The sequence below is a fragment of the Ranitomeya variabilis genome, chromosome 2 (assembly GCF_051348905.1).
Source record: "Ranitomeya variabilis isolate aRanVar5 chromosome 2, aRanVar5.hap1, whole genome shotgun sequence".
Lineage (NCBI taxonomy): Eukaryota > Metazoa > Chordata > Amphibia > Anura > Dendrobatidae > Ranitomeya > Ranitomeya variabilis.
Genome location: NC_135233.1, coordinates 758,339,056 through 758,360,207, shown reverse-complemented (window position 1 = coordinate 758,360,207; position 21,152 = coordinate 758,339,056).

Genomic DNA, 21,152 nt, shown 5'->3' with positions numbered 1-21,152 from the left:
AGGCAGAGGGGTTGTCAGCCCTCTGCCGGCTCCCTTGAATGCTGCGTTCGTGTTCGATCTCATCATTTCGGGGGTTAAAGTGCCGGAAGCGGTCTGTGACCACTTCTGCCACTTTGTGCCGGGTGTCAGCTGTCAGAATCAGCTGACACCCGGTGATGATCGTCCGTACACCCCTTGTGTCCACGGGCAATCGCGGGGATGTAGTAATCCGTTCCTGGTTAAATGGACAGATAATTACATCTGATGTCAGAAAGGGATTAAATAAAGCACTTATTATTTTGTATGACCAGATGTGCCATGCATTTTTGAATTACAAATACAATATGAGATACTGATGTGAAATCATAAAGCGTGAACTCTCCAGTCTAGGGCCCCAATTTTCAATGCATAACCATGAGTAAGGAGTAGTGTTGAGCATTCCGATACCGCAAGTATCGGGTATCGGCCGATATTTGCGGTATCGGAATTCCGATACCGAGTTCCGATATTTTCAGTATATCGGATACCGGAATCGGAAGTTCCCATAATTCAGGGCCAGAATTCAGCCAATGAGGAATGGTTAGAAATGTGGGCACATCCTGTTCTGCATGGTAGGCATGTAAGTACTGGCATGGCTGTGATTGGCTGCTGAAATGATGTCATGATGCACTATAAAAGCCTCCGCAGCCATTTTGGGCTCACTCTGCTGTGAATTCAGTTAGGGACAGGACGCTGTGTTCTGACTGAGGGCCAGTTTAGAGATAGCGATTTGCTTCATTGTGCTTTACCCAGGCTAATTTAGCAACCGCTGTGTGAGAACCTTGCTTTTGCCTTGCAGCGCTGTTCACAGCTGTCTGCAAGGTCTCTGTGTGTGTGAGTGCACATCGCTCTGTAGTCTGTCCGCAGCCACAGCCGGTTGCAGTCAGCTCAGGGTGCATCACTGCCTCATACTGTTCAATCCATTGTCCGTTTCTCAATTAGTGCAGCCTGCTGCACATTTTTTTCAAATTTATCCTATTAGTGGCTTTCCACCCGTATCCTGCTAGATTGTGGAAAAACACTATAGGATTACATAGAGGAGGTTTTTTTAGCCTTGCAGTGCCGTTTATGGCTGTCTGCACGGTCTGTATGTGAGTACAGCTCGCTCTGTAGTCTGTTCTGCCGCCACAGCCGGTTGTAGTCAGCTTAGGGTGCGTCACTGCCTCATACCGTTCCATTGTCCTTTTTTGCAATTAGTGCAACCTGCTGCACATTTTTTCAAATTTATCCTATTAGTGGCTTTCCATCCGTATCCTGCTAGATTGTAGAAAAACACTATATAGGATTACGTAGAGGAGCTTTTTTTGGCCTTGCAGCGCTGTTTACGGCTGTCTGCACGGTCTGTATGTGAGTACAGCTCGCTCTGTAGTCTGTTCTGCCGCCACAGCCAGTTGTAGTCAGCTCAGGGTGCGTCACTGCCTCATACCGTTCCATTGTCCGTTTCTCAATTAGTGCAGCCTGCTGCACATTTTTTTCAAATTTATCCTATTAGTGGCTTTCCATCCGTATCCTGCTAGATTGTGGAAAAACACTATATAGTATTACGTAGAGGAGCTTTTTTTGGCCTTGCAGCGCCGTTTCCGGCTGTCTGCAAGGTCTGTGTGTGAGTGCAGCTTGCTCTGTAGTCTGTTCTGCCGCCACAGCCGGTTATAGTCAGCTCAGGGTGCGCCACTGCCTCATACCGTTCCATTGTTCTTTTTTGCAATTAGTGCAGCCTGCTGCACATTTTTTCAAATTTATCCTATTAGTGGCTTTTCATCCGTATCCTGCTAGATTGTGGAAAAACACTATATAGGATTACGTAGAGGAGCTTTTTTTGGCCTTGCAGGGCCGTTTACGGCTGTCTGCACGTTCTGTGTGTGAGTGCAGCTTGCTCTGTAGTCTGTTCTGTGGAAAAAACAAAAAGTTTATAAAGTTCACCAAACACTCCACTTTAGAGTTGTGTAGGCCACATTAGGTCATATTAAAGTCTAATCTACACTTGATAAAGTTAGTGTTCCTTATACCTGTTAGCAGCTGTTCAGGAATAAGCACACTAAGCCCTTAGTACTTTTCTGCCTATCTTTATCAGTCTACCAAGATGAAGAAGGCAGGGAGTAAGGCACATGGGCGTGGGCATGGAGCAGGGAGAGGATGTGGGGATTCTGTGCCTGCTGCGGGCACAGGTGACTCATCATCCCCCAGTTTTAGCAGGGAACAGTCCTTCATGCGCAGCTTTGTAGGAGCTCGTCGTGCCCAGCTGCTGCGGGGTGAACAAATTGAAGCAGTTGTCAGATGGATGGCAGCTAACGCATCGACTTCAATTAGTGCCACATCCTCTCAGGCACAGAGCACTGAAGAGCACCCATCTGTCTCTTCACCACCTGCCAAATTGCCCAGGCAGTCAGAGAGCCCAGGACAGGAGCCATCTCTACTTCTGTTCTCTGAATCTCTTGGCTTGGAAACAGGGGGCCAACCAAGCAGCATTGGAGAAATGGAAGAAGAGGCAGTATGCAGTGATGCCCAACAGCTTTGTCTCTCTGACTCTGAAGAGACGGGTGGGCCAGTGCCTCCGGTCAGCATACCTCAGTACGCATCTGATGATGAGACTCAGGTGCCACTTTCAGGTGCGTACTGTGCTTCCAAGACTACCCAGGAGAAGCAGTTGGTGGAAGAGGGGAGTGTAGATGATGAGGTCCTTGACCCATCATGGCGTGAGCTACAGGAAGGTGGTGGGAGCAGCTCTGAGGAAGAGATTCCCCGAACGGCCCAAAGAGGGAGAGGGAGGGGGAAGACTGCGGAGCCTGTAGCCTCCACTTCGGCACCTGTTAGGAGCATGCCTCTTCCAAAAGCCAAAACGGGTGCTCCCAAGACTTGCAGTGCCTGGTCCTTTTTTGACACAGTTGCAGATGACATTTGCTTAGTCAAATGCAAGGTGTGTCATCAGAAAGTCAAAAGAGGGAAAAGTGTCAGCAACCTCAATACCACAAATATGTGGAAACATGTGCGGACCAAGCACGCGGTGGAGTTACAAAAACACACTGAAGACCTAGGCCAACCTACAGCGGCACCTACCACCTCTTCAGCTCATGTTGTTGCCTCTTCCTCCAGCTCACACACAGCTGGTTCGGCTTCCTCACAGGATCGCCATGGAAGAACCTCTGGCACTGTTGTCCAGAGACCCAGTGTAATTCCACCCACAGCACCACGTTCCCAGTCATCCTCACACTCCCAGCCCAGTCTACAGCCAACGGTAGCACAGGCATGGGAGAAAAGGTAGCCATTCTCAGCAAACCACCCCCGAGCACAGGCTCTGAATGCTGGCATTGCAAAACTACTGTCCCTTGAAATGCTGTCATTCAGGCTGGTGGAGACTGACACCTTCCGTAACTTGATGGCATTGGCAGTCCCACAATACAATGTGCTCAGCCGCTTTTATTTCAGCAGGCAAGCCGTCCCTGCCCTGCACAAAAAACGTGCTACTGAACACCGTCAGTAGCAAGGTCCACCTCACCACCGATGCGTGGACCAGTCACCATGGACAGGGGCGATACCTTTCCCTCACTGCCCATTGGGTTAATGTTGTTGAGCCGGGTACAGATCATGCGAGTGGCGCAGAACGTGTTCTGCCAACTCCAAGGATTGCAGGAATCCAGTCTGTACGCATTGACTCCTCCTCATACACAAGTTCCTCAGAATCATCACTGCAGGAGCTGTCACAGTCCACCTCCACATGGACCCGTGAACGTTTACCTGTTACGATCGATATGAGCACAGCTGTGGCCAAATGTCAACAGGCTGTCTTGAAATTAATTTCTTTGGGGAATAGAAGCTACACAGCGCAGCAGCTCTGGAATGCCATCAAGCAGGAGTGCGACGTGGGGTTTGTGCCAGCGAATCTCCAGCCAGGCATGGTAGTGTGTGACAATGGCCGAAATCTGGTGGCAGCTCTGGGCCTAGGCAACCTCACTCACATCCCATGTCTGGCACATGTGCTCAACTTGGTCGTGCAGAGTTTTTTGAGGGACTATCCGGATCTTGATGCACTGCTGCACAAGGTCCGCCTAGAGTGTGCTCACTTGCGGCGTTCCAGCATGGCAAGATCGCGCATTGCAACTCTGCAGCGCCAATTCCGCCTTCCGGAACATCACATCATATGTGACCTACCCACCAGGTGGAATTCCACATTACATATGTTGGAGCGGTTGTGTGAGCAGCAGCAAGCAGTAATGGAGTACCAGCTGCATCAGGCGCAAAGAAGTAGAACTGCGTGCCGTTTGGACTTCACAACCACAGAGTGGGCCACTATGAAGGACGTCTGCGAGGTTTTGCGTTCCTTCGATGATTCCACGCGGATGGCGAGTGCAGATGATGCAAAAATGCGGGAGTACCAAGACACACTGGTGAATTCCATCATCTTCTCCAGTCCAACTGAGAGCAGTGCTGCTAGTGCTTTACAAAGCAGCTCAGTGCGTCGAGGCAGTGGAGGAAGCTCTGCACAAAGAGGGATCAGAAGCAGTGCCTCAGCACAAGGCAAGACCAGTATGGCCCAACTGTGGCACAGTTTTGTGTGCCCGCCACAAATGTCTACACCATCACAGGTGGCTCCAGTCAGCAGGAGGCAACGTTTCCATCAGATAGTGACAGACTACATGTCTTGCCCTCTTACTGTACTCCCAGACAGCTCTTCCCCCTTCAAGTTTTGGGTCTCTAAGCTGGATACATGGCCAGAGCTAAGCCAGTATCCATTGGAGGTGCTGGCTTGCCCTGCTGCTAGTGTATTATTGGAACGCGTCTTTAGTGCCGCAGGTGGTGTACTAACAGACCATCGCATGCGACTATCCTCCGATATCGTTGACCGGCTTACTTTTCTGAAAATGAACAAGGCCTGGATCTCACAGGAATTTGCGACTCTTCTTCCAGATTAAATAATTGGTTGGCTACAGTATCCAGGTCTCCTGTTGCATTCATGTTTCTACCACCTGAACTGTAATCCCTGGGCTCCAACACCGCCAGTTGATGCTCAGAAGTGCCGTCTGCACAGTCAAAACACATGACCCAGTGTTATTGGGTTTCAGTAACGTCAGCTGATCCCCAGCTGTGTATTCGGCAATGTGTCCTGCGACCGCCACGCTGACACAACTGAAATTTAAGGGAACCTGTCCTCCACCCCCCAGGCGTTTGTTACTGAAAGAGCCACCTTGTGCAGCAGTAATGCTGCACAAGGAAAAGGTAGCTCTTTTAGTTTTGCTCCTTGCACACGCTGAACTTAACACTTATAAAATGTGTCCCCTGGTACCGTAAATCCGTCCCGGAGGTGGGACTTTCCTTCGTAATGGGACGCACCACAGCTGTCATCCCTACCCCCTTGGCGCCGTTCGCCGCCTCCTTAGCGTTGTTTGAATCTGTCCCGTAACCTGTGCTGTTATGTTCAACCTTGGCCATGCGCAGTTTGTGCTGCCCATCTTCTGACATCATTTGGGGTCAGGCGGACTGGGCCTGTGCGGCCGCGCTGCCCGAGATCCCGCCTCGCAGTCTCTTCTGATTTAATCATACTGCGGGCCTGGGATCCATGGGCATGCGCAGTGCATATCTTCACCTCAGGCTCTCACTCATCTCCCTCCGCCTTCTTCAGACTGTGCGTCGTCAGCTGATCCCTACTAGCATGCCACGGCCTTGACGCCGCACAGTCTGAAGAAGCCGAAAGGAGGTGAGTGAGAGGCGAAGATATGCACTGCGCATGCCCATGGATCCCAGGCCCGCAGTGTGATTACATTAGACGACACTGCGAGGCGGGATCTTGGGCAGCGCGACCGCACAGGCGTAGCCAGCCTGACAACAAATGATGTCAGAAGACGGACAGCGCTAACTGCGCATGGCCAAGGTTGAACATAACAGCGCAGGCTCCAGGACAGATTCAAACAACGCTGAGGAGGCGGTAGGGTAGGAATAATGGCTGTGCTGTGTCCCATTATGAAGGAAAGTCACACCTCCGGGACGGTTTCACGGTATCAGGGGACACATTTTATAAGTGTTTAGTTCTGCATTTGCAAGGAGCATAATTAAAAGAGTCACCTTTTCCTTTTGCAGCATTAGTGCTGCACAAGTTGGCTCTTTCAGCTACAAACGCCTGGAGGGGGGTTAGAGGTTACCTTTCAACTTGTTCCAATTAGGCCTCAGCCTACACTCTGCTCCTCCTGCTTTCCCTGGGCGTCAACACCACCAGTTGCTGCCCGGAAGTGCTGTCTGCACAGTCAACACTTGCTGCCGTGTTATTGGGGTTCATTAACACCAGCTGCTCCCCTGCTGTGTGTGCGGCAATAACTCTAGCCTGCTCCTCCTGCTTTCCCTGGGCTTCAACACCGCCAGTTGCTGCCTGGAAGTGCTGTCTGCACAGTTAACAGTTGCTCCTCTGTTATTGGGGTTCAGTAACGCCAGCTGCTCCCCTGCTGTGTGTGCGGCAATAACTCTAGCCTGCTCCTCCTGCTATCCCTGGGCTTCAACACTGCCAGTTGTTGCCCCGAAGTGCTGGTGTCATGCGGGTACTGGGTAGACTACAGCTGATTATCCGGGCCCCTGCGATATCCTTCAGACTAGGGAAAACCCTGTCTGTCCCTCTCCCAGAATTTACACTGATGGTGTGCTTGTCTGGACCGCCAGGCCTGACCCTAACTCCTGTTTCTGTCCTATGCTGAAACCTCCACCCGCCACCCAGTGATAAGACCACACACCAACCCCTACAGAAAGCACAGACAGGGAAAACTAAAAATGCACCACGCCGCAGACACACAGGAAAACACTATAATGTGCACAGGGCAAAACAAATACAAACATAGGAAGGAGAAATATGACAAAGGATAATACACCACCAGATAGGATATTTCTTCTCCTAGACCTCCACTCCAGACCGAGATCACCAGGCACAAGACACAAGCTATAATCGGCGACACCCAAAGTCCAGAATGACTATTTAAAGGCCATGGGCGTGACCCAGCCTCCAACCCGATTACCAGCTAGATTAACCCCGGACAACCTGGATAAAGTCTACCCGGTGCCACTGAGCGTATAGTGGACAAATGTGGAATTACCGCTGTCTGTCAGACGCCCTAGTGTGAATAGCGTCCGACATGACAGCTGGCTGCACAGTTAACAGTTGCTCCTCTGTTATTGGGGTTCAGTAACGCCAGCTGCTCCCCTGCTGTGTTGCGGCAATAACTCTAGCCTGCTCCTCCTGCTTTCCCTGGGCTTCAACACCACCAGTTGCTGCCCGGAAGTGCTGTCTGCACAGTTAACAGTTGCTCCTCTGTTATTGGGGTTCATTAACGCCAGCTGCTCCCCTGCTGTGTGTGCGGCAATAACTCTAGCGCTGCCAGCCTGACACCAAATGATATCAGAAGACGGGCAGCGCTAACTGCGCATGGCCAAGGTTGACCATAACAGCGCAGGCTCTGGGACAGATTCAAACAACGCTGAGGAGGCGCCGCACAGCGCCAAGGGGGTAGGAATGACGGCTGTGCTGCATCCCATTACGAAGGAAAGTCCCACCTCCGGGACGGTTTCACGGTATTATGGGGACACATTTTATAAGTGTTTAGTTCTGCGTTTGCAAGGAGTATAATTAAAGAGCCACCTTTTCCGTTTGCAGCATTAGTGCTGCACAAGTTGGCTCTTTCAGCTACAAACGCCTGGGGGGTTTAAAGTTTTCCTTTCAACTTGCTCCAATTAGGCCTCGGCCTACACTCTGCTTCTCCTGTATTCCCTGGGCTCCAACACCGCCAGTTGCTACTCGGAAGTGCTGTCTGCACAGTCAACACTTGCTGCCGTGTTATTAGGGTTCAGTAACGCCAGCTCTTCCCCTGCTGTGTGTGCGGCAATAACTCTAGCCTGCTCCTCCTGCTGTCCCTGGGCTCTAACACTGCCAGTTGGTGCTCAGAAGTGCTGGCTGCACAGAGAAAAACACTCGCCACTGTGTCAGTGGGGTTCAGTAACGCCAGCTGTTCCCCTGCTGTGTAGCCGGCAATGTGTCCTGCAAACGCCACGCAGACACTACAGATATTAAACTGCCTCCAGTGCAGGCTTCGTCCTACACTCTGCTCCTCCTGCTGTCCCTGGGCTCTAACACCGCCAGTTGGTGCTCAGAAGTCCTGGCTGCAAAGAGAAAAACACTCGCCACTGTGTCAGTGGGGTTCAGTAACGCCAGCTGATCCCCTGCTGTGTAGCCGGCAATGTGTCCTGCAAACACCACGCAGACACCACAGATATTAAACTGCCTCCAGTGCAGGCTTTGGCCTACACTCTGCTCCTCCTGCTGTCGCTGGGCTCTAACACCACCAGTTGGTGCTCGGAAGTGCTGGCTGCACAGAGAAAAATACTCGCCACTGTGTCAGTGGGGTTCAATAACGCCAGCTGTTCCCCTGCTGTGTAGCCGGCAATGTGTCCTGCAAACGCCACGCAGACACTACAGATATTAAACTGCCTCCAGTGCAGTCTTCGGCCTACACTCTGCTCCTCCTGCTGTCCCTGGGCTCTAACACCACCAGTTGGTGCTCGGAAGTGCTGGTTGCACAGAGAAAAACACTCGCCACTGTGTCAGTGGGGTTCAGTAATGCCAGCTGTTCCCGTGCTGTGTAGCCGGCAATGTGTCCTGCAAACGCATATCTTCGCCTCTCAGTCATCTCCTTCTGCCTTCTTTAGACTGTGCGGCTTCATGGCCATGGCATGCAATTAGGGATCAGCTGACGCCGCACAGTCTGAAGCAGGCGTAAGGACATGAGTGAGAGGCGAAGATATTTACTGCGCAAGGCCATGAATCCCAGCCCCGCAGTGTGAATAAATCACAAGACACTGCGGGGCTGGGATTCATGGGCAGCGCGACCGCACAGGCTGACATCAAATGATGTCAGAAGACTGGCAGCGCTAACAGCGCATGGCCAAGGGATAACATAACAGCGCAGACTCCGGTACACAAAAAAGCAACGCTCAGGAGGCTGCGCCCAGTGCCAAGGGGGTATTTTTTACAGCTGTGCTGCATCTCATTAAGAAGGAAAGTCCCGCGTCCATGACGGTTTAACGGTATGAGTGGCACAATTTTATAAGTGTTTCATTCAACGTGTGCAAGGAGCATAATTAAAAGAGCCACCTTTTCCTTGTGCAGCATTACTGCTGCACAAGGTGGCTCTTCTAGTTACTAACGCCTGGGGGGGTTTAAAGGTTCACTTTCAATTTGCTCCAATTAGGCCTCAGCCTACACTCTGCTCCTCCTGCTGTCTCTGGGTTCCAACACCGCCAGTTGCTTCCCAGAAGTGCTGTTTGCACAGAGAAAAACACTTGCTCCTGTGTTAGTGGGGTTCAGTAACGTCAGCTGCTCCCCTGCTGTGTAGCTGGCAATGTGTCCTGCGACCGCCATGCTGACACATCAACAGATATTAAACTGCTTTGAGTGCAGGCTTCGCCCTACACTCTGCTCCTCCTGCTGACCCTGGGCTCCAACACCGCTAGTTGCTGCTCAGAAGTGCTGTTTGCACAGTCAACACTTGCTGCCGTGTTATTGGGTTTCAGTAACGTCTGCTGATCTCCAGCTGTGTATCCGGCAATGTGTTCTGCGACCGCCATGCTAACACAACAACAGATATTAAACTGCCTCGAGTGCAGGCTTCGGCCTACACTCTGCTCCTCCTGCTGTCCCTGGGCTCCAACACTGCTAGTTGCTGCTCGGAAGTGCTGTCTGCACAGAGAAAAACACTCGCTCCTGTGTTAGTGGGGTTCAGTAACGTCAGCTGCACCCCTGCTGTGTTGCGGCAATAACTCTACCCTGCTCCTCCTGCTGTCCCTGGGCTCCAACACCGCTAGTTGCTGCTCAGTAGTGTCTTTGGCACGGGTACTCCCTCCTGCCCAGCCAGGTTACAGCACGCCAGCTGTTTCCGGGTAGTGTTAAGGTCACTTGGCCTCCAATACCTTGTCCTGTCGGGTTGAGGTCGGGTTAGCCGACTCTATGGTGCCTGCAGTTTAGGTGCTTCCTATGTGGGCTGCGGGAACTGGAAATCAAGGCTGGTTCCGTAGTGCCAATAGGACAAGCTCTCGCTGTAGGACTGTGGATTTTCGGTAATCACGGCCGGCTCGCGGCCTAGCAACTTTTGATTTTCCTGTGGACCTTCTGCTGCCTATCTGAGTTCCAGCACCATTAGCTGGTTCTTAGGAAGACAATCTTGAATAGGTCCCCCTGGTTCCAGTACCGTCAGCTGGTTTTGGGCAGAGCCTTTGGCTTAGGTGCCTCCTTTTGGGTATCCGAGTTTCACCAACATCTGGTGGTCCTTGGTAGTGCTTTCTGGCACAGGTACCTCCTGCTTAGTAACTGGGTTCCAGTAACGTCAGCTGGTCCTCGGTTGTTCCATTGGCTCTTGTACCTTCTGCTACCCATCCGGGTTCCAGTACCGTCAGCTGGTTCTCGGCAGTGTCTTTTGCTCTTGTACCTTCTGCTCCCCATTCTGGTTCCAGTACCGTCAGCTGGTTCCAGGCAGAGCCTTTAGCTTAGGTGCCTCCTTCTGGGTATCTGAGTTCCACCAACATCAGGTGGTCCTTGGTTGTGCTTTCTGGCACGAGTACCTCCTGCATAGTAGCCGGGTTCCAGTAACGTCAGCTGGTCCTCGGTAGTTCCATTGGCTCTTGTACCTTTGGCTACCCATCCGGGTTCCAGTACCATCACCTGGTTCTCTGCATTTCCTCAGCCTTCTTGTACCTTCTGCTACATTTCCAAGTTCAAGACCCTAAAGACGACGACCCTGAAGACCACCCCTAAGACGACGACCCCAGAGATGACGAAGAAGAAGACTAAGCAGTGTATGGGGGTGAGTCCGTTCCTCCTCGTGGTGCCCCTGGTTAAAGCCTGCTGCTGCAGGCCAAACTGAACGCGGACAAATCCTGTTGTACCTCTTTTGTGACAGGCAGAACAGAAGGTGTAATCTTCAAACTTTTATAGATAACAACTACAGGAATGCCTGTCACAAATAAGAATATGATGAAGAGGTAGAATATGAAGAAGAATAATAGTTTAATCAAAAGAATATGAAGAATGTAACAAAAAAAATAATAGGAAGAAGGTGAAGAAGAAGATGAATAAGGTGAAGAAGAAGTTGATGTCAAAGATGCTGCTGCTGAGGATGATGAAGAAGAAAGTGTTTGAGAAGTAAAAAAGAAGGTGAAGGGCATGGAAGTAGTGAAACATCAATATCTGACAAAATAAAAAAAAATCTTAACATAGTCAATATCTTTGTAACTCCGAATGTCTTAAAAAAAATGAAATTCCTGCTATTCTATTTGATTGGGCTAAACCTCTATGCCTTTAATGTCTCCGCCACCTCCCCAATACATTCTACATTATTCTTAGTTGTTTTCCTTCATGTTGAATGAACCTACAAGGAAAGAAAAGGTTTATTTTAATTCCGATATTTTGGTCCCATTGACTTGCATTGGTATCGGGTATCGGTATCGGGTATCGGTATCGGCGCTATCAGATATTTTTTGAATATCGGCCGATCCAATCCGATACTTTTGGTTATCGGAAGGTATTGCTCAACACTAGTAAGGAGGAGTTTAAATGAAGTGATGGTTTGAGCATGCATGGTACAGTTTTATTCAAAGTGTTTGGGTCTGACAGTGACATCTGAATATAATTTTTGTTGATGGCTATCTGCCTAATAGACACTGATTGGACCAGAGTCGGACATGCGTTCTGCTACTCCACAAAGACGCCTCATCACTTTAGTCTTGCAGTGCGGAAGTACAAGTTTGGGCCTCCTGTTCTAGTGATCTATAGTTTCAATGGTCAGACATTTATAACGTATGCTATGGACAGTTGATGAATGGCAATTGTGGGAACATATAGGGGGTTACAAAAATTGTCATATTGAATGGTATTTACATAACCATATACAGGAGTTTTTAATTTTTATTATATACTCAATGCCAGTGAGGTACATATTTTACCAATCCGCAGGACAATATAAAGCACCAACATCATCTGTTAATGTGAATTGTGAAAAAAAAGTATCCTGCTGATTTAACTGCCTCAAATAGGGAATGAGACAATATTAATTGGACGTGTTGTAAAATAAAAAAAATATATAAGTATGTAGAAATAGTGGAATGAAATATGAACGATTATAATTTAATTGTTAATAAATCATAAAATGATTGCAATACAAAATATGTTTCCAGTAAAATTGTCTTGAAGGCAAGATTTATGGTGCTGAATTCACCAATGTTTACTTTGGATACGATCAATAATTATTGATTCATTCAATGTCAACGTCATCTTTAAAGTGAAGGCATTCAATTTGAGGGATTAATGGAAGGAAATTAAATGTTTTATTAAATAGTATAATATAAGCCCTCTGACTTGCATTATTAAATAAATCAATATTCATTATGAGGGACCTAATTTCACCTTTATTCAATTCAAACTATTGGATGTATTTATATCCTTATATATTATTTCTAAACACTCTTTTTCGGTGATTACCTTGCATCTCCGTTCATACTGCACCCACACACACAATTGATACACCATTTGAAAGGTAAACTTTCCCCCTTCAGCAAGAAAATAGCCAAACAAGCCACACATCTACGGTGTGATTACAAAATACAGTTTAAACATTAATTGTCATAAACCTGCAGTAAGGAAAAATGACCTGCAGGTGGCACCACACTACCCCAAAGCACACTACCACAAAGCTGCTTATAGACATCACAAACAAATCCTAACATTTGCCTTGGGAGCTTTCCAGCTTGTCGAACTCCTTGCCCAGACGATTTCAGCCACATTGGAGGATTGCACACTTCACTGCAGGTGAGTCACATATGCAAACACATTTGTAAACATGCACTGCCTATTTAATTGCACACTTGCTACATTTATACTCCACTGACACACAAATGATACACCAATGTCAAATTACCTGCAGGTGGCATTTGCCTTGGGGTTTTTCCAGCTTGCCGAAGTGCTTGCCCAGCCTATTTCAGGCAAATTCGCCCCCACACACAAATAATACACCATTTGAAAGGTAAACTTGCCCCTTCAGCAAGAAAAGACACAAACAAACCACACATTCACGATTTGATCAATAAATACAGAATAAACATTCATTTTCAGAAACCTGCAGTAAAAAAACAATAACCTGCAGGTGACACCACAACCTCAAGTTGCTCCGTTTATACTCCACTGACACACACAAATGATACACCATTTCTAAGGTCAAATTACCTGCAGGTGGCATTTGCCTTGGGGGCTTTCCAGCTTGCCAAGCCTATTTCAGGCAAATTCGAGGATTGCACACTTCACTGCAGGTGACTCACATATGCAAACACATTTGTAAACATGCACTGCTTTTCGGTGATTACTTTACTCCACACACACAAATAATACATTATTTGAAAGGTAAACTTTCCCCTTCAGCAAGAAAATGCAGTGCCCCAGAGTCCTGGTCGTTGCAGTAATGTCGCTCTGCCACTAAGGGGAGCGATGTTACGTCTGATTGCACTAAAGGAGTTCACGTGACCAGGTATCACAGTCACACATTACACTTCACAGCCTCCAGGGGGAGCAAAGGGTTCTATGTATTAGGCCACTCCTCACACTCTGGTAAAACTGGGGGTTGGATAGGAAGTTAGGGAGAAGCTGACTGGGTTTTGCCCAGGTAACATCTAGTGAGAGGAGAGCGTTACTTGGGAAGATTCAAGGGGGTCCCTGTCAGGGGTGGGATCCTGACAGAGGCCTAGCGAAAGGACAGATTGTTACGGAGCCGTGCCTGCACCTCATTGCGACGGCATCTTAAGAAAGGACATGAAGCGAAGGATATTGTGGAGAAGTGAGAAACGAGATCACAGCACAAAGGCGATAGAACCAGTAGGAGTCGTGCCCCGAGATCGGCAACATCCTACTGAGGCGCGTAGCCGGTGGCCAGAACACCGAGAAAGTAACAGACTCTACGCATTACTTTGAACCAACGGCAGGGCAGTTAACTTTAGGTTGGCTGTCTCACCTTTTTCACCTAATGAAGACAGCGGAGGCAATTGTGGGAGAGGGGCGTCTCTAGGGTCCCTATAAAATAACTCCAGGCCTACCCCGTCATACGGGTGCGTCCTATCCATATCATCTGGGGGACGGAGAGAGAGAATAACAGAAACATACACGACAGTTGTGAGGACTATCCCGTGGTGCTCAGCAGGGAGGTACTAGAACACACAGGCGCTGGTAGGAAGGCCACTGATTTCCACCTGTAAAGGGAACTCTGGATGTGCCTTCGGACCGGCCGGTCTCAGCCAGCCCTGTTAGCAGTGCTCTGGATTGCGGATGCCGAAGCCTTCAGTAAAAAGGTAAAGAGACTGCAACCCTGCGTCCTCGTTATTTACTGCGACCTGCACCGTCATCTACATCTTTAATTGGGCGCCCCTTAGCAGGGCCACGGACCGGGTCAGGCCACCATGACATCCCCAGAACCGAGAGAGACCCGGTACCGAGTACCCCGCTGCCCTGCGCTTGGGGGGCCGCTCCAAAAAGACACAAATAAACCACACATTCACGATTTGATCAATAGATACAGTTTAAACATTCATTTTCAAAAACCTGCAGAAAAAAACTATAACCTGCAGGTGGCACCACAACCTCAAGACATTTTTTAATCTCTACTTATCAAACCAATTTATTGTATTACCAATCTACATATATAAATACCTCTCTGCGTTCATAATCTCATTAAATACATCAACATTTGACCAGCTTGATTTTCCTGAAGTTGCCTGCGACCCCAACAACCAATGTGCGCAAATTTCGCACAGGCCAACTAGTAGTTTTATATTTTTCCAAATGTTTCCAAACCAGACATTATACAGTTTTAATATTGTCACTTAGATTTACCCAATTAGCTGAAAAATTAATGAAAGCAATAAAACAATTGTAGTGCTGCACAAGTATCCAAATTAAATAAAGAAGCAGCCTTCTCCTCATAGTTCAAACTCGGCTATCATCTTCTCCCCCTCACACAATGACTACCACCACTCATGTTACATCTGGACTAGCTTTTTCCAAGGCATGTTTCAGAAAGAAACTAAATCAGGTGATTGAATCCGAGCTGATTATGCACAGTCTATTGCTATATCAACTTGACATGGGTCACTTCATGAGTGACACCTCACGGTTAATGGCTCTACAATACAGTTCCGACAGGTCGATACCCTGGGGTAACTTTTAACTCTGTCCTGGAAACTCGCCTTTGTGTACCTTCACATGGCACTAGTGACCACCTTTTATCCCCACATGGTGGTAATGCACCTTTTGTACCTCCTCATGATATTACCATATTATGACATATGGTGCCCCACTCCATCTCCTCATTACACTGTCATCCCCCACTGTCTATCCTTATTCTATATCATGAAGTATAAGGGAAGGGGGGTGGGGAAAGCATAGAATGTGAGGCCTTTATCTGCAAACAAACCAACCTCAAACTTTCCATGTACCTGTAGTAAAAGCACGAGAACCTCTTTTTTTTAGGAAACCTAAATAATCGATGGTGAACCCAGTCGGCATCCTGAAGCTTCTTCAGATCACCAAACTGGATTTTAATAGTAAATACACTTTCAACATTTTTTCACATTTTACAGGCAATGGGGTGGTTCAGATCCTGAGAACACCACGATTATTTGTTAAATCCCTTAGAAGTGTGCAGCTCAGTAGACAGAAGCACACAGCTCCTGCTTAATTAGGCATACAGAGCAGAGTATGGATTCAATAGAAAGCATAGCCTCTATACCTCTCTTGAGTGACCTGTTGGGGGTCTCGGGACAATACCAAGCCTATGCTTTTTATTGAGTCCATACTCCGCTTTGTGTGCATGTCCAGGCAGGAACAATGTGCTTTTCTGTTCTGAGCTCTGCACTTCTTAGGGGTCACTTGAGCAACTGATGGGTGGTTCAGTACCCAGTCACCTACTGGTTGCTAGGCAAATAAAGTATCTGCAAAATATGAAAAAATGTTGAATATTTAGTTACCCTTTTCAGGAGAATAGGGGTAAACTGTCTGAATTTCACCCCTGTCCTTCATCACCTTATGCCATCTCTAAATTCAACACCATTTCCTGAATATTCTCTTCTCTCAACTTTGAATCTGCAAAAATGCTTGTAAAAGTCCACATTATCTTCTGCCTAGTCTACTGGACCATTCTTCTCTGTGGCTTCCCATCTAGCACTCCTGTGCTCCACCAATCTATTCTTAGATTGTCTGATTAGTCCACCTCTGACCTTGTTTCTCTTCTGCATCTTTCTTCTGCCAATCCCTTCACAGATTACACATTACCCCGATAATTCAGTTAAAAATACTAACAGTAACATACATTTCTTACAATACAATTTCTAGATGCCTCCATATAACTGACCTAATTTTCCACTACCTCCAAAAACATAAGGCTTGATTCATTAAGACTGGCATTTATGTGCCTTTACCAGAAATGCTACTGCAGCGCCCCAGAGTTCTGGTCGTTGCAGTACTGTCGCTCCGCCGCTAAGGGGAGTGATGGTATGTCACAACAGGTGTTGTTTTCTTCCCAGTCCAGGAGTACTGGATTTAACCGGGGGGGAGTGCAGCGCCCCAGAGTTCTGGTCGTTGCAGTATTGTCGCTCCGCCGCTAAGGGGAGTGATGGTATGTCTGATGGCACTGAAGGAGTTCACCTGACCAGGTATCACAGACACCAATACACTTCATAGTCTGGCCTCCAGGGGGAGCTAAGGGCGCTATGTATTAGGCCACTCCTCACAATCTGGTAAAACTGGGGGTTGGATAGAAAGTTAGACAGAAAGCTGACTGGGTTGGAACCAGGCAACATCCTGTGGCAGAGGGTGTTGCAGGGGAAGATTCAGAGGGGTCCCTGTCAGGGGTGGGATCCTGACAGAGGCCTAGCGAAAAGGACAGAACGTTAAGGAACCGCGCCTGCACTACATCGCGGCGGTATCTCAAGAAAGGACAAGAAGCGAGGTTTATTGTGGAGAGTGAGAAACGAGATCAAAGCAAAAATGGAGATAACACCAGTAGGAGTCATGCTGTAAGATCGAGGCAACATCCTACTGAGGCGCGTAGCCGGTGGCCGGAACGCCGAGGAAGTATTGGGCTCCAAGCATTATTTCAAACCAACGGCAGGACAGTTAATTATAGGTTGGCTGTCTCACCTAAATCACCTAAGCAGACATAGGGGGCAACTGTGGGAGAGGGGCGTCACTAGGGTCCCGGAAGAACTCCAGGCCTACCCGTCATATGGGTGCGTCCTATCCATATCATCTGGGGGACGGAGAAGAACATCAGAACAGACATAAGTTGTGAGAAAGAACATCAGAAACAGACACAACAGTTGTGAGGATTATCCCGTGGTGCTCAGCAGGGAAGTACTACAACACACAGGTGCTAGAAGGTAGGCACAGATTTCCACCAGCAAAGGGAACTCTGGAGGTGCCATCGGACCGGCCGGTCTCAGACAGCCCTGTTAACCATACTCTGGAGTGAGGATCTTGAAGCCTTCAGTAAAGAGGTAAAGAGACTGCAACCCTGTGTCCTCGTTATTCACCGCGACCTGCACCACACACCACCACCTACACCTTTCATTGGATGCCCCTTAGCAGGGTCACGGACCGGGTCTTGCCACCGTGACAACCCCAGAACTGAGACAGAGAAGCCCGGTACCGAGTACCCCGCGGCCCTGCGTCTGGGGGCGCTCCACTACTCTTGAGTACACTTCTAGCAAAATGTACGCCCTTAATGTGGCATAAATTTTGATAAATTTGTTGGGTGGGTTTCATCACGCAGCAGCTATGTGTACTTTGACAAATCTCATTGGAAACAAGAGTAGAAACACAAAAAGTCACAAAGTTTCAGGTAGAATTAACTCATGGGATAACCAGCTCCAAGGATACAAAAAATGCTAGGCTAAGACACAGGCTTTTCACTGAACTAGTTTTATTTTCTTCTCAGGCAAAGAAATATTACGTGTCACAGTAAAAAAAAAATAAAATCCTAAAGCTGATTGGTTATTATCTACACATACTGTATAACTTTCCATAGATAGCAGGTGCAGGTCTACTACCTAACATCTCAAATATACATTTACCACACCAATCTTGACTCCAACAAGCTAGTGTTATGACTTTGCAATCCCATGCACATGGTTAGCATACAAACGAGGTGGGTAAATGCTAGAACATGACATCCTTGTTCCAACTGGTAAAAGCTCTAATCTACCCCTGTTTGTCCTTACCTGACTGCGGAGGTTGGCACCCTAAGGTAACGCAATGGTGCCCCCACTCAACGGTGGCTCACCCTGAATGCACCTTGTATAATTACGCCTGTGTAGTAACTCACTTGGGAAAATAGGTTATACCCTTAAAACTAACTGACCCTGACGGTTCCTGTACAAACTAGATATCCTGACTCCGCAGTCCCTAGTGGTACCTGCGGGTTCAGAGATAGACCTAACCACAGACTAGGAGATGGCAACTGTGGCCTAAACTGCCTAAAAGGTGACAAGTTGCTTCACGTTCCTCCTAAAGAATTGGAGGGCAGAGCATGAATTACCTACAAGAAGAAAAGTGTGCTGGACAAAGTAAAGATTCCAACGTGAGTAGAGTAAACACCAAAATACCAAGCAAAGAATTAAGCAAGTATTGTTAATAAATATGCTGCCTACTACTTAATGATAAACAGAAGATAGGTACAAGAAAACAGCAAATCAAAAAACCGTAGCTGGAATCTCCCAGACTGGCTCCAAATATCAATAGAATGTCAGAACACCCAAAGGAATCTATCACCAGCAGGAGAACAGAATATAAAGTCGCATCCAAAAGGTGATAGATACAAATGAAAACATCTGTGTTAAGCTAAGCAGACTGCAGTCAGAAAAGCACAGAAAACAGAAACCAAACACTTATTAAAAATGAATGTCTCCTGCGTGGCTCAGCAGAAAGAGAAGCTGACCACAGAAGACAAGCTCAAGAAATCTAATCCAGGAGCATGACAGTATCCCCCTTCTACGAGGGGCTACTTGGCCATCAGATATTCCCAACCACTTATGCCACCAAAGAATTATTCTCCCAATCAAAACTTTTCCACTTAACACAATGGTGCCATTGCTCACCCTCATACTCCAGAGCAAAACTACATGATAAAGCATCAGTCTCGTCATTCTTAGTATCGCGGAGATCTCAACATCGGGTTGACTGAGGACAGAAGCTTTAGAAAAAGGCTGTCTTGAGGGCAACATAACCTATAACAGCCTCAGTAGGCCTAAAGAAAAATTCAGTACCCTTCTTGCTTATATCAATAAGAGGTGTGACTATGACCGAAAAGTCTTTAATGGAATTACTATAAAAATTATCAAACTCTAAATATGTAAGATTTGTTTCCTGTACCCAATCAAGGACGGGCTGTACTTTAACGGGATCAATCCGAGCATCCAATCATGAGGCCTCTGGAGGAGAAGAACTTCTCTCTAAAGGTACCTTCAGACTAAACAACTTTCCAACGAGAACGACAACGATCCGTGACGTTGCAGCGTCCTGGATAGCGATCTCGTTGTGTTTGACACGCAGCAGCGATCTGGATCCCGCTGTGATATCGCTGGTCGGAGCTAGAAGTCCAGAACTTTATTTGGTCGTCAGATCGGCGTGTATCGTCGTGTTTGACAGCAAAAGCAATGATGCCTGCAATGTCCCTTCATGGAGCGAACTGGAGCGAACAACCAGCGAGAACGATAAGTATGTCACTGGATCGCTCCTGCATCGTTCTGCTGTTGCCGGTGTCTGACGTCTCCTAGCGACCTAAACAGCGACGCTGCAGCGATCGGCTCGTTGTCTATATAGCTGCAGCGTCACTTAATGTGACGGTACCTTAAGTCTAAGAAAAAACACCCTCAGAATCCTGAACAAAATTGGGAGGAGAAGCTCTCATAGATGACATGGATTTAGATAAACAACTTGAAAAACAGAAATTCCCCTAACACTTAACCTCGCAAGTCCTCCAATTGATGCTAGGTTTGTGTTTCAGAAATCAAGGCACACCCAACACAATTTTAGCTGGCAAAGAAGGAAGAACCATGAATGAACAAGATTCTGTGCATAACACACCCACTTTCATGCATACATTTGCAACCTTAGAAGTAAGGCTGGATAAGGGGAGAACTATCAGTTGTGGACACTTGAACAGGATACCCAAGAGTTGCAACTCTGTGCCCTCACTTGACAGACAAATTTCTGTCAATGAGATTTAAGGCGGAAACAAATGCAGAGGTGACTATAACTCTAGATTTGGTAGCCAATGACACTTGAAAAAAGCAACCAGTAATCTGCATGTGACATAACCTCAAACCTTTAGAAACAGTGTCCTTACATATTAGTGACTTGCTTCTTTCCTTCTCCTTAGATTTAAGAAATTCATTATTGAATTTGACACATTGAATCATTACATGACCTGTTTGACCACAGTATAGACAGAAACGAGCCAGTTTTTTTAGGTGTAATTTTGCCCTTAGAGTCTCTGCAGGCATCAATTTGTATTGGTTGTACTGACTCAATAGGATGAAAGGGATAATTCACTAAAACACTGTTGAATGTTTTCTTATCCCTAAGATGTCTCTTCAAGCACACTGCCAGTGACATGACCTCATCCAGGGACAATGGGGAGGGACTATTAGCCATCATATCTCTTATCTGATTAGTAAGACCCTGGCAAAATTGACTGCAGAGAGCTGGGTCATTTCAGGAGGTTTCCACTGCCCAGCATCTGAACTGAGAGCAGTACTCCTCCACACTATATTTTCCCTGAACCAAACTGCAGATTATTGATTCAGCAACAGCAACTTTATGGGGGTCATCATAAATGAGCCCAAGAGCAGAAAGAGAATTCTCAGGCAGAGAAAATACCCAAGCCTGAGGATCTCCACAGAGCAATGACGGAACAATACCCACAAGTTGACTCTCACTTGTGGGTGAAATAGGAAGGAGACATAAAACAGCTCTATATGAAGAAAGAAAAATGGAAAACTTACTTTGGTCCCTGTTAAAGCAATTTGTCAAATTTATCTTAGGCATAGAAAGTGGTTTTAGTTGTTGTAGAACCTGCGTA